The 17,255-nt window shown below is 35.3% G+C and overlaps 1 protein-coding gene across 1 annotated transcript in view; it reads right to left on the bottom strand.

The window, feature by feature from the left end:
- Positions 1 to 3,754: 3,754 nt before the first annotated feature.
- The window catches only part of P2ry1 (purinergic receptor P2Y1), a 102,071-nt gene continuing 88,570 nt past the window's right edge, over positions 3,755 to 17,255 (bottom strand). The window contains exon 3 of the transcript XR_010047138.1: positions 3,755 to 4,790. The gene's annotated coding sequence lies outside the window, so the exon portion shown is untranslated. The remainder of the gene's footprint in view (positions 4,791 to 17,255) is intronic.

The following is a 17,255-nucleotide window of genomic DNA, read 5'->3' as shown; positions in this document are numbered from 1 at the left end:
GCTCCCATATGTTTAGAAAGAGACACTCAACAGAGAGGGAATGTACAGCTTCAATTCTTTAGAAGTTACATTGAATTATGCACTAATACGCTTTCTATGGACACAGTGTTCAAGACGATACTCAAACATGAATGTGTCTTGGAGGAGCCAACTAACAAGCCAACTAGCCAGCCTTTCTGGTAAGCCGTGCAAGCCATGGAGGACCCAGGATGAGAAAAGTCAGACAGTGCCTCCCTTGAGACTACCACTGTGTGGGTTGAGAATCACCAACTCCCTGTAAGCAATTGGCTGGTTTGAAGGACAGGCTGAGTTGATAACAACTGAGGTACAAAACGTAACCCAATACTTATGTTGTTTCGTTGATTTTGCTGGGCTGGGGCCAGTATAGGGAAGATAACAGTATGCAATAAGCAAATAATGGGGTATTTGCTTCTATCTTGTTTTTGAAATTCAATATTGTTTCACTGTTTTGTTTTGTTCCAATTACTTGTTTTGCCTTATTCAGTGTTCTGTTTTGATTGGTTTTATCCGGTTTTGTTTTAGTTTGATTTTGCTGTATCTGATGGAATAGACCACTATTGAGAAAATAACAAGATGGTAGCCTTTATTGCTTTCCTATTATCCTGCTTTGAATTTCTGTACCAATTTCACTGCTTTCTTTTGATTGGATTTATTCTGTTTTGTTTTGTTGGTTTTTATTATCTTTAAAACAAGAGAAAAAACAAAGCAAAACAAAGAAATATGAATGTGTCTTATGAAGCAATAGAAAGCTGAGTTCAAATTTTCAAATTTAACATCCTTAAAAAAAGATGGTCTCATAATGGAACATAAAGATATTGGAGTAGATAATAAGGTACAAAGTCTTTTCAAATTCTGACAATATATTAAATTCTAGTATTTCTCAGAAGATATTTGCATTATCAAAGGAACCACATGAGATAGACAGATTTACTGAAATATTTATTTTTTTGAAGCAACAAGAACACAGTTTCTTTAGACATTAACTGAGTGCTTTTTACCGCACCCCCGAGTCTAGACATCTCCATTGTTTCAGAAAGTCATTAAGGGACCTGATTTTCTAGATCGGGACCCATGTATACCACATGAGCACCAGCTTCTTGTAGCTATTCATACTCAGAAGTTTATTTCGGCTACTGATGTTTATCAAATGCTCACTCACTCATCTTATCCATCTGCAATTATGATTTTCTGTTCCTGTCAGGCTTTTACCTTGTTAGTTTCTTCAGCTCAGTTAAGCATCTTTGATGATCCTATAGCTTCTGAACCTCCTCTTCCATGTTTTTCTTTACTATTACTTTTTTCCTTTATAAAATTCCTCATATTTTCTAAATAAGATGTGTGCGCTTTCACCTGGTGTTCCTTCACCTCTAGAATGTAAGATCTATGAAAGATGAGTGTATCTGCTGTTTTAACAAATGTTGGTCCTGTGCCCAGCATAGTTCTTGGAGCACAATACACTCTGAAATTTTGAAACATATTAAAGCAAAATAGGTACATGATTGAATGGAACATTTGGACAAAACATTATAAGGAACTGATTTGTAACATTTGAATTCGAGTACAACAGCCAGGAATCAGTGTTATCCAACAAAACCATTGGTTTGAAATTCACTCCAAAGGTTAAGATTTATCAAGAAAGCACAGACTAGATTAAATAGAGGTAGAAAAGCAAACTATATGTTTAGAGGGGACCCAAGAATAGTCACTAAATAGAAAAAAAGCTTTCAAATGAATGACTCAAGCAAGTTACTTGATTTAGTAAAAATGAGTTCATAGAAATTGGTTGAAATAAATTTTGTTACATAAAAGTTAACAGCAATGTGAACCAAGCTAAAACTGGAAAAATAAATTAGACTTAAAAATTAATGAAATATGTCACAATAAAAGAGACACTGCAGCAAAGTTATAAAGACTCATTTTTGGTGAAGAGTTTTAAAAGTGTTATATGCCATTAAAAGTAACATGGCTGTCATTATGTAAAACTTTATAATGAATACTGAAGATGTCAGCTAAAATAACTTGAATAGTTGTTATTCAAGTAATGTTTGAGTAGAAATTTGAGGCTTATGATTTCTTCATAGATCTCTAGTTCAAACATTAATAAAATCAATTATTTCCATGTCAGAAACAATTTAAATTAAGGTGAAACAACTACAGAGTATCTTTGGTAAAGCAAGTCATTGAAAACTACTTCCTGATTATAGCACATATACCATAAAATCTGCTTGATAAGATACATTTTATTGAGATATAAGAAACATTTCCACAAAGTCAGGCAGAATGGGTTGATAGTGTGAGTGGTCTAAGCTCCCAGGGAAAAACTAAATGCAGAAGATGGATATGAGAGATAGAATGCAGACACTGGATACAAGGAGAGACACATTCAGTGTACTAGAACCCCTTACCTCACAATAGTGTTCACCATTCACAGGCATGTTTTGTTAACTTCCGACTTATTGCTGTGATCTAACTGGAAAAATATGTCCAAAATCACACACCTGAGTTAGTCACAAAGTCATATATTATTTTACAGTGAGTACTTTGGGAAATAGGATAAACCTGAGGATTACTGGAAGTTCAACATACACAAATTCAAGTCCAAGAAGAGTAACATTGCAATTCTTAAGAGATAAGAGTTAGGGTATCTATAAACAAATGAATGTAATTTCACATTTTCAGATTAGTCACTGTGTAAATTCCATACCAAGAACTTACATTATTCCTCTCCTCTCATCTACACTTCTTTTGCAGCAATCTTTGCCTGTTATTTTGAAACTAGTAATGTGCATATCATGTTATAAGCAGAGAGGCTTGATATTCTTAGGGAGTTATACACATTGTATAGTGTACCTAACTGAATTCTGACATGCTAGATTTGAAACCGATTAAAATAGTGAGTTTAATTAAATAAACCATGATTTCAGTGTTAAAGTTTATTTTCTAAATAATTTTTGTTTCTGTTTCTCTCTCATTTTTATAATCCTATTCTGAATTTTGTGATTTCAGAAATAAGTGAAAAGCATCTAAGCATCTTAATGTTGAGGCTTCAAATTGTCTGCATATATTAAAGCCTCTGTTAAGAGAAGTGCATGCTGTGCAAAGACAAACTTAATCCAAACTCTGAACCATCTGCAATGTCCTGGGGTTATCTTGGAGCATTATTTAACAGTGGGAAATCCTGTTCCGCTGAGTTTCGGGATGATCCTGTCTTTTGGTTCAATTCTTCTACCCTGACTGTATACTCATTACTTTACCTATCTACTTTACTCCTACCCCCCTTTTTAATATTATTATATCGCTAATTGTTTTAAGTATTGAATTCATCTCCATAAATAGTCCTTTCCCCAAGGAGAACAGAAATTCTCAAAATATTCAAGAAAGGATATTCATTAAAGTTCTTACAGCTATATTATTAATCTTCCCTAAATATCTGCACATTGAAAAATAACCAGGTGTTAACTGAAGCAAAACGTGTTACTGCGTTTCTCTTCATCTCCTGTCATCAGTGTGCACAGGTACCTAGAGGAGGAAATGATTGTACATCTTTTCATTTTATATGTTTTGCAAAAGGTACCCATTAGTCATTTTGCTGCAGTTTAAGATCCTTAGGACACAGAAATCAAAATCAGAAGCAAAGATGCAAGTACCTACTTTAACACTGTAGATATATTAAAATCAAATACCTTGTAAAAAATTCAGTGAGAAGACTATAAAAAAAGGACACATATACATATAAAGTTTCTGAGGAGTATTTTATTTATAGTCATATTTTAATTAAGAGACTCCTTGTGTTTTTATTAGTGTTTTATTCTATTAATAAAATCAACTATCTTTCTGTATGAAGTATATAAATTAAAACTTTCCTATTAAATAGGTTTTAAATATTTTCTTTTATTTGCTATTTAGTTACTTGTAAATTTTGGCAAATTACAGACACTATATTTTTATATTGTCAAAACTTTCCTTTCTTCATATTTTCTGCTTTGGGTGTGATACTCTGGCTAACTTCTAACCAATTTAACACAATTTCTCCATAGTTGTATGTCCTCTTTCTCTTTCTTTCTTTCTTTCTTTCTTTCTTTCTTTTTTTCTTTCTTTCTTTTTTCTTTCCTTTTTCTGTTTTTTTTTTCATTACTTGTTAACAGTATTTGAAATTTAGTTTGGTTTGTATCATAAAAATGGCTCTCAAGTGATTTTTTAAATAAGTATTTTCACTTCATTTATCAAGTAGTCCTTTATCTTCTTCTTAACTAGAAAAATCACAGTTTTCATATACTGACAGCCTGCACATAAGCCACATGAATGAAACTTCTTGGTGTATTATTCTTGGTTGATATTTTAGGATAATTCTTGAAGAGTGAACTGAGGGATTAAAATGCTTGTGATATAGCTATGATCTTTCTTCTAAGGTAAGGAAATGTTTCTTCATACAATGTCATTTTTTCTGTGCATTTAAATATTCATTTATTAAAATGCTTGATGCATGTTGATTAGGAGCAGGAATGCAATGCTAAGGATCACTCGATTACAAAGTTGCAGGCTCCACAGTCCTGCTCTGTTTGGGGTCGGTGAGCTGCATGAAAAAAATGGCATCTGGAGTACCGTGATAAGGACTACTCCATTTGGCCTACCCAAGGTACCTTTAGAGCAATAAAGGTTCTAGGACCAGCACACACTTGAGCTGTATCTTGGTAGATGAACATGGATTCACCAGGAGGACTGAACAGAAGTTGGAGGCAGAAGGCATTCCAAGTTGAGGGAGCAGCCACCTATAAGACAAGAGGCATGCTGGTTCACTAGAAAAATTATGAGAACTTTGAAATAATTCAAGTAAATACGATGGAAAAAAAATTTTATTACTGTTAAGGTCAATCTTGTATATGTGTAGATAAAGTACTACAATAGAAGAAAGAGACAATTTTGTTGTGAAATTTACTTTAATAGCACAGAGGGAGCCACTCCCTTCCTTAATTCAACTATAAACACAACACCATCCTAATGATTACCTATGTTTAAACTTAGGAGGTCATGACACCTGACGCAACAGATCATCCACACCATGCGAGACAGAATGAGAAGTGCTGGGATCAGAGAGCTCTGACCTTTTAAAGCCTGAAAGCCTGAGTTGTCCTTTTTTTCTTTGCCTACTTCCCATTTCTACTGTTACTATCCCAACACCATCAACAGGTGTGACTGTTTACTGCTTAGCTACAAGGTATATGCTGGATGACTTTTTCCTTGTGCACAAGAACCAGGACTATTTTTGGCCCACTCACCTGTAACACAGGTAAGATGTGATGACTGTTTTAGGTGAAGACACAACAGTGAGGATGAAGGAGGAAGCCACCAGTGAAGGGAAATCCTTGAGAAGTGCCTGGTCAGGATGCCTGTTTGGGTAGTAGTGAAACCAACACACAGAAAGATGCCAAAAATCGTCACCCAGAACCATTCAATCAATGAATGGTTGTTGATATATAGAGTACAAATAAGATCTTGGGGCTGAAATTAAATCTTGAAAGGCATAGATTAATATACCATGAATTATCAAATCAAATGTCTATAGGGCATAGTTGCCAGATAGAAAAATTAAACAGGCAAAATTGATTCTAAATAGATAACTCTCAGAACTCATTAATAATGCACAAATAATGCAATGAAAAATGGGCACTAGTCCTAAACATTTCTCAAAAATGTTATACAAATGTCCAGCAAGTACAGTAAGTCCGCAATTTACAAATGAGCTCCATCACAGGAGAACATTTGTAACTCAGATTTGTTTGTAAGTCTAACCCAGTGAGTCTTACACACTTTTCACACACACACACACACACACACACACACACACACACACACACACATTCATGTCCACACCCACAAACACCAAAATAAAGCAAATAAAACCAAACACAAATACAAAATACTATAAATAAGCTATTTTTTAGTTTTACAGTTACCTTAAAATAGTGGTACAGTTCAGTAAAACTGTAAATAAATTATTTTTACTTTTCAAGTTACCTTAAAATGGTAAGGGAGACACATGTGCTACTTCAGTGATTTGTTCACATCTACTAATGTTTGTAATGTGAGCTCCATTCCTATCTGTGAAAGTTCACAATTCAAATCTTCATAAGTCCAGGGCTTACTGTATATGACACAATTTCACCATCACTGATCATCAGGGAAAGTAAGTCAAAACCACAATGAGATGTCACCTCACCCCAGAAAGAATGGCTATTACCAAAAGTTTAAAGATAACCGGTGATTACAAAGATGTGGACGTATGGGGAGTCTTTTTATACTGTTAGTGGAATGTAAATTAGTAGTCATTAAAATTCAATATCAATCTTCCTCAAAAAATTAAAATAAATCTATCATATGATCCAGCAATACCACTAACAAAATACACCCAAAAATATGTTAGTATCAAAGAGATATCTGCACCCCCATACTGTTTGCATCATTATTCATAATAACTAAGATTTGGAATCAATTTAAATGCCCAACAAGAGACAAATGGATGAACAAAATGTGGTTCAACTACACAATGGCATACTCTTCAGTCTTCAAAATAGCAGAATCCTGTTAACAATGTGGGTGGGATTGGAGATCATTCATTAAATTTAATTGTGTGTGATGTCTAATAGAGTTGATCTCATAGAAATGATTATTTTAAATTTGCTCCACTGTCTTCAAACCTTTGATTCTCATCACCAGTCTCAATCATCCACTCAGTTAGCTGGCGACTTTATCTCAACCCTTATAGAGAAAATATAAACCCTAGATATTAAGTTCTCATATCCATTATTTTAAACACAGGACTCTGTCTTCTGCTGCTCCAACTTCTTCCCCCCCCCTCCGTTTAGGAGGGAGACCACCTTTTCAAAACTTCTAAGGTGTTTTATTAATTATCCTTTCTCTATTATATATTCAGGCATTAGATTTTAGTGTTTTCCTAGGCTTTTAAATAAGTTCAAGTCTCTTTCACTGAGAAGAATAAAACAACCACTCCCAGCATCATAAGTTTCTCCAGCTTACTGTATCTACCTTTCTTCTCTTTTAGGGTCACACTTGAAAGAAATTAGATATGCAGCCCATCTCCTATTCTTTTCCTTCCCTCACTCCTATCTGATCTAGATTCTGTTTCAAGACTCTACCAGGCTATCTCTTGTTCAGGTCACCATGTTATTGAATCCATTCAGTATTTCCACTTCCTCCTTTCTTGTTCCCTTAGCATCATTCTGCTATTGGTCTCTCTCCCCTTCCCAACTTCTCCCTCTTCTGGATTCTGAGATACCTGGCTCTCTTGGACTTCCTTGTACTCCTCCTTAGATCACATCTTAATTGTCACTTCCCCTGGGAATCCTGCCTTTACTTGTTCAAATCTCATTATTAAATGTTCTCCTAGGGACATAAAACTCTCCTTTGTGACCATTTTCACTGTGAAATTTTATATGTGTGTGCTGTTTCTACTGGTAAGGTGAAGAAAGGCAGAAAGCGTGATAGTTTCTCTCATCATCACAAGTACTGCACCAAACCAAAGGCTTGGCCCAAGTTTGAAGTCTAAAGCTTGAAGACTCAAGACTATCTTTCTAGTGAACAACTGACTAAATAACTGGAAATGAATGAATTTCATGCACTGAACTGATGAGGCTAGAGGCTGCCTCTTCTGCCCAATATATGAGAAAATAATTAAAACATATTTGTTTAAAATGATTTCATTTATTTATTTACACATCAAACATATTTTATGGATTTAAGAGTTGCTTCAATACATTTCATTTTTATTTTTTCTTCTTCAATGCAACTTAATATTTAATATTACCTCAAGGTAGAACTATATAGAAATCAGTAAATTATTCTTAAGAGTATATCTTTTTATATATATAATATCTGTAAAAAATATTGGAAATAAAATCTAAATGCTGCTGGATGTGGTAGTGCACTCCTATAATCCAGAATTTGGGAAGCTAAGACAGGAGGATCATTTGCAAGTTGGAGACCAGCCTGGGCTACAAAGTGAGCTCAAGGCCAACCTGAACTATAGTGAGATCCTGTCTCAAAAAGCCAGAAAAAAAATAAAATATAAACATCTACTCATTTAAACTGATGCAGATACAGACAGAATGACTATAAGCAATGAAAAACAAATGAATGAAACAGTCATTCTTTTTTTGAGGGGGGAGACAGAGTCTCTCTAGGTAATTCAGTTTGGTCTTAAACTCATTGTGAAGCCTAGGATGGCCTCAAACTTGTGGAAATCCTCCTGCGTTAGCCTCTGGAGTGCTATAATTACAGGTATGCACCAACACACCCAGCTAGGGAAAAGTTTTCAAATACCAGGGAGGTAACTTTCCAAAACTATACTAAAAGTATTTTATATCATCAAATATATCAATGTAAAATTCTATATCTACAGACATATTAAAAAGAATAAAACAACCCTTTTTATAGGAGAAGGGGACCATGTAAAGTATTACTTTATAATTATTCAATCAGCATAGATTGGGGACTGATAATTAACCCAGGTAATCCAGACCAAGTATTCATCACAATTGGATATGGTATTGAGCATGGGAAAAGGTGGTTTTAAAATGCATCATATGAGAGGAGAAGGAACAATTCTTTGTGAAACTTTTAAATTTGGGTCATCTGTGTATAGCTAAAATACATTGAACCTATCCTTACAGTAATAAATAGTTTATAAATATCATTTCATAAGTGACTTATGAAATGAAGGCTGAGTCACATTCAAGATGATGTGGAAAGGTAAAGTCACATAATCAGTACAAAGGTTCATCGAACTGTCTCATTAAATATGTGTAATAAAATGACAATAAGATGAATTTACTGGTTACAAAATCAAAATTTTTGGGAAACCGGAGGTACCAACTCAGCTCAATTCATGCCAGACAGCCTTGTGTCCAGGCCCTCACCTTTGATACATGACATTTTTCAAATTAGTTAACCTCTCACAGACTGGGTTTCCCATCTGTTAAATGAAGATAACAATGACTGTCTTCCAATGTTTGGAGCAGTATTAAATAAAATGCTTCTACAGAATAAGTACTAAATAAATACAGTGTTGATGAGGATAACGGGCATGATGATGACCATATTATGCTTATGAAGGGCCAAAGCAAATAAAGAGAAGACAGGAAAGTTTGGCTCCACACAGGGATGAGACTTTGAAAGAGCTAGGTATCTGGATACAGTGCTCTGCTGTATGAAGTGGTCAGTTTTTCATCCGCAGAAATATAGACCAGGTGATCTTTTGGCTGGAAGCTAAAAAAGGAGTTGGAAACATAAAAACTTAGTATTCTAATTCTATGATTCTAGTAGTCCTCCATGGACTATGTGATGTAGGGCACAAGCTTTGTGAAAGTAGAAGTAAAATAACTTCAATAGTTGTAATATTAATACACAATATGATACATTTTCCTACAATAAAACCAAATGGCTCTCCACTGGAAAATGACAGTTTATTAGTCAAAAACAGAGACAGCAACTGTCATCCTCCAACATCTCCATGCCACTCTTCCCACTGTGGATTATATTGACAGCAGCCCATTTCTCCACCATAATTGCAAAGCTTTAGGATAATAAAAAGAATTTATCTATTAAAAACAAACATATTGGGGTCTTTATTTTTATGGAAACTACTAGTATCTATTTCCCTGTGAAAACCTGGGCCACAGACAATGTGATGGGTGATTGGTAATACTAACAAAAATTGTTCCATGATTAAAATCATTACCTAAGAAAAATGTAAATGGCAGTTTTCTAAAACATTTCCCTTTATTCTCAGCTTTTGAACTTCACATGGAATGAAGTACTTGTAATCATTTTGGAAGAATGTGTTCTTTTCATTGTTTTTAGAGCAGTGGTGATGACTAACAGCGTCTCTGTTTGTTCTCATGATAATTAATATTTACTCTTGAAATAACTTGCTAGAACAAAAATGAAAACTCTGGCTTCTGACTTAATCTCATAGTCCTGAACTCACTGCAGTGTCACAAGTTCACATCAAAGATCTAGGAGATTCTAAACACTAGGACCACAGGTACTGTAACATCATTGTTTTGAGCAAAGTGTTTCTGATAAATCTTCCCTGTCTCTAGATTAGGAAGTAGGAAGTTTAGAAAACATAGAGGATGCTTCATGTGATAATCTTTTCAGAGTTCAAAGCTTGACAGAGCCTACGTCTCCTTACAACATTTGAAACCTGAATTATGAATCATCTTGATGTGTACACAAGCTCTGGCTTTTCTGGGGGAAAACTTACTCTGATTATAAACACACTAAAGGAGGCCTCTTCCGGATCTGATTTTCTCTCAAGTTTTTGGACTTAGACTGCTGATTTGAAGTTCATTCAAATACATTCTGAGTTGGATATTATGTTGTGGGTGTGCGTGTTTATGTGCCTATGTGTTCACCGGTCTCCAAGAACGATGCCCTTCATTCTGAAAGGGAAATGAAATCATCAGGAAAACTAGGATCTTCTGGGACTATCACAAATCATATTCTGTTTCTTGAACTGTAACTACAATAGATTAAGTAATTTTTCACTTCTTTACTGATGAAGATTAGAGAGACTTTCCTGACTCGTTGAAAGGTATATGAGATTGTTCAGCAACACGTTAGAAATCTAGCATTCATGGCTTCAACCATCACAGTTCTAAATAGTCTCAGGAGACCTTCATAATTCAGATGGATAACTTGTAATTTTACTAAGGTATAAATTTAAATTAAATATGCTGCAACTGAGTACTTAGCATCTACCCCCACAAAGCAACATTTTTTATTAAAAGGTCAAAACAGAAAAAAGAGTGGAAATGATACAGCATTTCAAAAAAATAACATTAAGAAATCATTACTAGTTGATGTATTACATATTGTTATCTTAGAAGTAGTTGTTCAAATTACAAAATCAAAGCAATAAAAACTGAACAAACAACTGCCTTTCTTCTTGTTCATATTTGCACGGACTAGCATTAAGTTTACTTACAGTAAAGAAATTTGGCCATGAAGTAAGGAAGGAGAAAGGAGATAGTGTTATTATTTTGTTTTGTTTTTTTCCTACCAATTGTTTCCTGCAGTTTAATAAAGTTTTAATTTCAGAAGTTTAAGATTTATAGAAAAATTACAAAGTTAGAATAGATTTTCTACATACTCAGACTATTTTCTCTATTTAACATATTTAATTGCTTTAAGATTTCACACTTTTTCTATGGGTGTACTGTTGTATTGTGGGGTCACATCATGAGTACCATATTACACTCACTCATCATGTCTCCTGTGTCTCTTCTGGTCTATGACAGTTTCTTAAGCTTTATTTTTCATGAGCATGAGGAATAGCAGTCAGAGGGTTCACAAAGTGTCTCTCAATTGAGTTTGATGTTTCCACCATGTTTAGACAAGAGTTATGAGTTGAGGAAGTGCTGAAGGACTCTTCTCATCATGCCATGTCAAATGCACATGCTGTCAATGTGACTTATGACTGAGAATGTTAACCTTGATCTCTTGATCAAGATACACTTTACCAAGTCTCCACTGCACAATTTCTTTTCTCCTTTTTCTACACTTTACTCTCTGGACATAGTTCAGTAGCTAGAGTTCACACTCAGATGGGAACAGTAAGTAGAGTTGAAGTCCATCACAGGAGGAGAGGATCATTAATATCTATGAAGAGCTATGGTGATTTTAATGAGCAGCTGATATTAGACACCATAGACCATTTAAGTTTTCATCTATACCCTGAAATGTAATCGTTTTTGTTTGAAATGGGATCTTTCTATGTTTCCCAGCTTAGCCTCAGACTCCAGGGTTTAAATGATTTTCCTGACTCAGTTTCCTAGTAGTTTGGAACCAGAAGCAGGAGTCATTGCATTCAGTTTATATTCTGAATGAGATAGAATCCACTGAATTTTGAACAGGGGTTGATATAGTCTTACTTAGGATTTCAGAGGTCTTTCCAGCTGCTTAGTGGGCTTAAAGAACTAGTCCTGCAGCAGTGAGATCAACTGGAAGGCAATAATTAAGGTAAAGAAATGCTAGTGTTTCGAATCAGGCCTAGTTATGAGCTACTTCTTGAGGGTAAGGACCATGGTTTCTCTGTATCTTCAGAGACCACCAAATGCCTACTCTATGTAACAGGTGCTTAGTAAATATACATGAAGGCTTTCAAGATGCAGTAACATGTTTGTGCATCCCATTGCAAGTCAATGTGGCTCAAAGAGTAGTTAGGTAAGAAGTCTGGGAAGGCTCTGGAGTATAACCTGGCCTGATCAGGCCTTAAGATCCAATTACCTGGGAAACAAGGCAGAAAAATAACTTAGTCCCAGCCAATCTGCCAGGACTATCAGGATGGCACCCAGGAGATCACAGCAGACTCAAGGGGAGAAGGGAGGGATGGTAACATCAGCCCTTGAAAAGGGCCTCCTACTTGATGTCTGGTCCACAGTTCTCTTTCCATTTCCAGTAATCTCTCCCTTTCTTTTCCCTTTAAAGTCAAAGAGTAGCTACAATTGTGTTCTCTTCCACACAAGATACTATCCTTTTTCCTGTGTCCCTGCTCACCCACCTGATAATCTATTGGAACTATGTGTTAGAATTCTGGTGAATATACCCAGAAATAAATACCATTTCCACTTTAGAGCCAAAAACATTTAGGCTTTGAAAGACTGTATTCCGGATCACAAAACCACCAGAGATTTCAAAATGGGAACCGTATACGGAGGTTTCATGAAACACTTCAATTCCTTTTGACTCATACACATTTATTTCAGCTGTGTAAGGTTAAGTAAGTTATTTCAACCCTTAAAGAATCATGGGGCCCTCCTAAAACCCTGTAGGCTCCAACACTATAGGATTTCTTGATCAAAAATATAATTTAAAGAATCAAAGTTTCACAGAATGTTTAACTAAAAAATATTAGAGTCCTGTTTCAAAAAGTTCATAGAATCCAGCCTTACAAAATGTGTATTCTAGTTTGGCAATTTCTAACTAATTTTTGCTACTTTATTTACTGTATCTATGTATAAAATGTTATCAGATGAGTCTGGTAGACTTTTCTTTGTTTTTCAGTCTGATTTTATTAATTTGGCTGTAGAATTACATTTCACTTCCAAGGGATACCCCTAATTGATATTTCACAGTAGAAAATTTAGATGTACATGAAAACAAAATCCCATCAGCATTGTACTTTAAAACTTCTTGGCAGTTTGGTCTAGCACAGAACCTTTTTTTTACCAAAATGATTTTAATCATTAACAGTAGTCATCAATACTAAAGCTCTGTTTTTGATATCCCTTTTCTATTGAAATAGTTGATAATCACATATCTTACACAGAGAGACAAATTTGATTTAAAATTGTTTCTGAAAGCTTCTTAGAAGATTAAGAGCAAATTTCCAAACAACATTTGGCTTGAAATAACTGTTTCAACTTTGGGAATTTTCAGTTATCAGAAATTCAATTGGCAGTAGAAGTGACACTGGATTACTATGCTGAATCTGACATCTTGTACAACAAGTATGTTGATTGGAATATGCTAACTCTAGGCATATTACAGTTTTGTTATATTTAACATAACTGTCACTTGGATATTGTAGTACAAACTGGTGTGATGGGTCTAATTCTACCAGGAAAGAAATTGCTTATATTTAAAAATGTATTTTAGGCTCTAGATTTGTGAATTAAAAAATAGAAGTAGTCTTTTTCTACATGAAAGGATTCACTGTCATAGATGTTAGAGCTGGAATAGAGGCAGAAAGGGAGTTGATGATAATGGTTACTCAAGTGTGCAAGCATTCTTTATACTTTATTTAAGCAGCTCCCCAATCTTGCAAAGCAGGAATTGCCTTCAAATCACTGAAGTTGAGACAGCTTCAGTGTCTGGCTATGGGCCACCTAGAGTACAGGAGGTAGGTTTGGGTCTCAAGTTCGGGCTTCTCTGATTTCAAAATCCTAGGTTATCCCACTTTATCATATTACGGCTCTATTCTATCAGTGCAATTTGTCAGAAAATGTCTTTTTAAAATTCCTAAGGAAAATAAATTAAATTTAGATCATTTTCTCATCTTCTAAATTTTCCCTATCTGTGCACACTGCTCTATTCTCAATTGTAGGACTCTTGATCTTACATACTGTATTGTTGTGGTAAAATAGTAATTCATCTTTCCGAGTCAAGTTTTGTTCTCTTCAAACATTAAGCCAATTAATATTTTATGCAGAGACCTGATTAGTAATGCTTATTGACACCCTGCTCCTCATCATCGATGAGATAAAGTCACAATTATCTGGCAAGGTATTTCAGGCATTCTACTATTTTGCCCTTGCCTTCTTATTCAGTAATTAACAATGGTCTCAAATCCTGTGCTCCAGGCCTATGGAGTTACTTGAATTTCCCTAACTAATGGTCTTCTTCCTGGCTCTCTGTCTCCTTTTCTCATTACTTCTTATCATCTTCCTGGAAAATGTTTACTCTGAGACCCTGGTCAAAGGTTCCCTTTCAATGAAGTCTTGTGCTTTATAAGAGCAATATATACTGAAGATATTCTTTTATATTCTGTTCTCTCTTACCAGATTTTGGGCTATTTGCAAGGTGATACTATTTCTAAGTATTCCATAAGTCCTTTTAAGTAAATCTATTAAAACTTTTTGTTGTATTTAGAGTTTGCAAGAAGAAGATAATATAGAACAATAATTTATAGTATTATTTATAATGGTCACCCATGGAGTCAAATATAAAGAAACTGCAGGAAATCTGTCCACACACTAAAGACCTGGAGAACCCAGCCAAGACCCTGGATCCCATGGTAATAACCTGCATGAGTTCAGGTAAAGACCTAAAGCCCATGATAATGCCTCCATGAGTCCAACTGGAAGCCTAGAGCCCAGGACAATGTCTCATGCAAGTCTGTTTCACAGATCTGCACTGGGAAGGTCTCAAGGTCAGCAGTGGAGGCCAGAAAGTCTATGCCAGCAGGATGAAGGACCTGTTCGGCAGGCTCAGAGTTCTGCACTGAAGCCAGGAAGCAACATTCAGAGTAAGAACTGGAGGTCCCTCATAGAATACCACAGTCTCCTCAGTGACAGTGAGGTCTCGAGCTCCTCTAACAATGAGAACCACCCAGTTCCTATCAGGAAGCCAGTATGACAAGCTTCTCCTAGAGATGGAGCAGCACACCATCTTCCCCTCCAGAACTGGGAAGCGATACTCAAAGTAAGGAGCAGAACCCTTCCAAAGTGAACCACAGACATTCTCAGCAACAAGAAGGTTCTAGCTCCTCTGATGATGAGAACAGCTAAGTTCAAATCAGGAAAGAAGCTCAGCAAGCTCCTCCAGGAGAACAAAGAACAGGAGAACCAATAGCACCAAAAGACTTACTCAGTTCTCCTTTTATACTGGCAACGTCCTCAGGTGGCCATCTACCCTCACCACCATGCTGATTCAGTTCAGCTGGTGTTAAGTTGACCATCAGTTTTCAATCCACACAGCTTTAGAGGCTCTTCCTCTTTTCAAAGAAATATCTTTAAGTATAGCAAATTCAGGGCTCTGACGCATTACATTGATGCTTCAGAAATATTTCTCCTTGTCTTATTCTTCTAAACTGGCTGGGGCATGCCCCTGAAGTGAGATTTCTACTCATACTAAAAAAAGCAGCAGAGAGCTTAAGAAAAGGACAGTGAGTAGACTAGTAACTAATAATGAAATTAAAAAATATAAGTAGCAGAGAGCAAAAGAGAAAAATAGCAGTCAGAGTATAAAGTTAGCTGTCCCAGAGTTGAAAGACCTAGAATCTGAATAAGAAGTACATATGACTGAGGTGTGGTGATGTACCCCGGATTCCCAACACTCTGGGAGCTGAAGCAGATGGAACACTGTGGCTTTGTAATGTAACTTGAAGTATAGGATTGTAAAATTCCTTTTTTGCCTAGTATTGCTTTTGTCATTCTGAGTCTCTTCTGGTTCTATGTGAATTTGTTATTTAATTTAATTTTTATTTTTTTCTTGTTCCATGAGAAACGCTATTGGTATTTTGATTAGAGTTGGATTAAATGTATATATCAGTTTTAGAAGTATGGTCACTGACCATGTTAGTTTTGCCTAGTCAAGAATAGAGGACATTCTTTCATTTTCTGATGACTTAAAATTTCCTTTTTCAGAGTACTGTAATTTCCATTATAAAGATTTTTCACTTCCTGGCTGCATTAATTTCTATTTCATTTTTCTTGAGGCTACTGTGAATGGTACTATTTTTCTAATTTCTTCCTCTTTGGGTTCATTATTGGGGTATACTAGGAGTAGTGAACCTATAGCACCTGTGCACACAGAGCCCTCTCTGTCAGCTCTAAAGCCGAGTTGCCCCAGCAACCAAGCATCAGATAGCAGTTGGTTTTCTAAAGTAAAACCTCAGTAGTCAGGTATAATTGCAGTGTTGGCAGTTTGTGAAAAATAAGCATATTTATCACAAAGTATATACTCTGCCATAAATAAGTATAGTTTGAGCACTCAGCCTCTGAAATTTCACCGTCATTCGTGTGTAGGAACAGTTGATTGCTAAGTATAGATTTTGTATCCTGCTAGCTTGCTGAATTTGTTTATTAGTTCTAGGAGGGGTGGAATTTTTGTGTGTAAAGGATCATATCATCAACAAATATGGACAATTTGACTTCTTCCTTCCCTATAAATTTCTGTTTTATTTCTTTTTCTTGATTGATTGCTTTGGCTAATATTTTGAGTACTATATTGAACAGAAGTGGTGATAGTGGACGTCCTTGTCTTATTCCTGATTTTCTTTGTGCTGTTGTTCCTGACTTTAGAAGGAAAACTTTTAGCTTTTCCCCATTTACTCTGATGTTTGCCATAATGACTTTTATCAGATTGCAAAAATATTTGACATAAATGACTTTTATCAGATTGAGAAAAGGTCCTTCATTTTTCTTTTATTTTTTAAAAAATTCTGAATGGGTATCAGATTTTGTTAAAGGCTTTTTGTGCATCTTTTGTGATGATCATTTTATTTCTTTCCTTGTTTATATTTATATGATGTATTGCATTCATTAATTTGAGTCAAACCACCCTTACATCCATGAGATGAAGCCTACTTGGTCATCATAGACATGTTTTTTATAGTTTGTTGTATTCTGTTTGCTAGTACCTTGCTGATAACTTTTACATCTGTATTCATTAAAGAGATTGATCTTTTTTAATTGATTGTCTGGTTTTGGACT

Source organism: Cavia porcellus, unplaced genomic scaffold (assembly GCF_034190915.1).
Source record: "Cavia porcellus strain 051 isolate PalLab524CR breed Dunkin Hartley unplaced genomic scaffold, mCavPor4.1 scaffold_5, whole genome shotgun sequence".
In the NCBI taxonomy this organism is placed as follows: Eukaryota; Metazoa; Chordata; class Mammalia; order Rodentia; family Caviidae; genus Cavia; species Cavia porcellus.
This window is presented reverse-complemented; position numbering and strand designations above follow the sequence as displayed.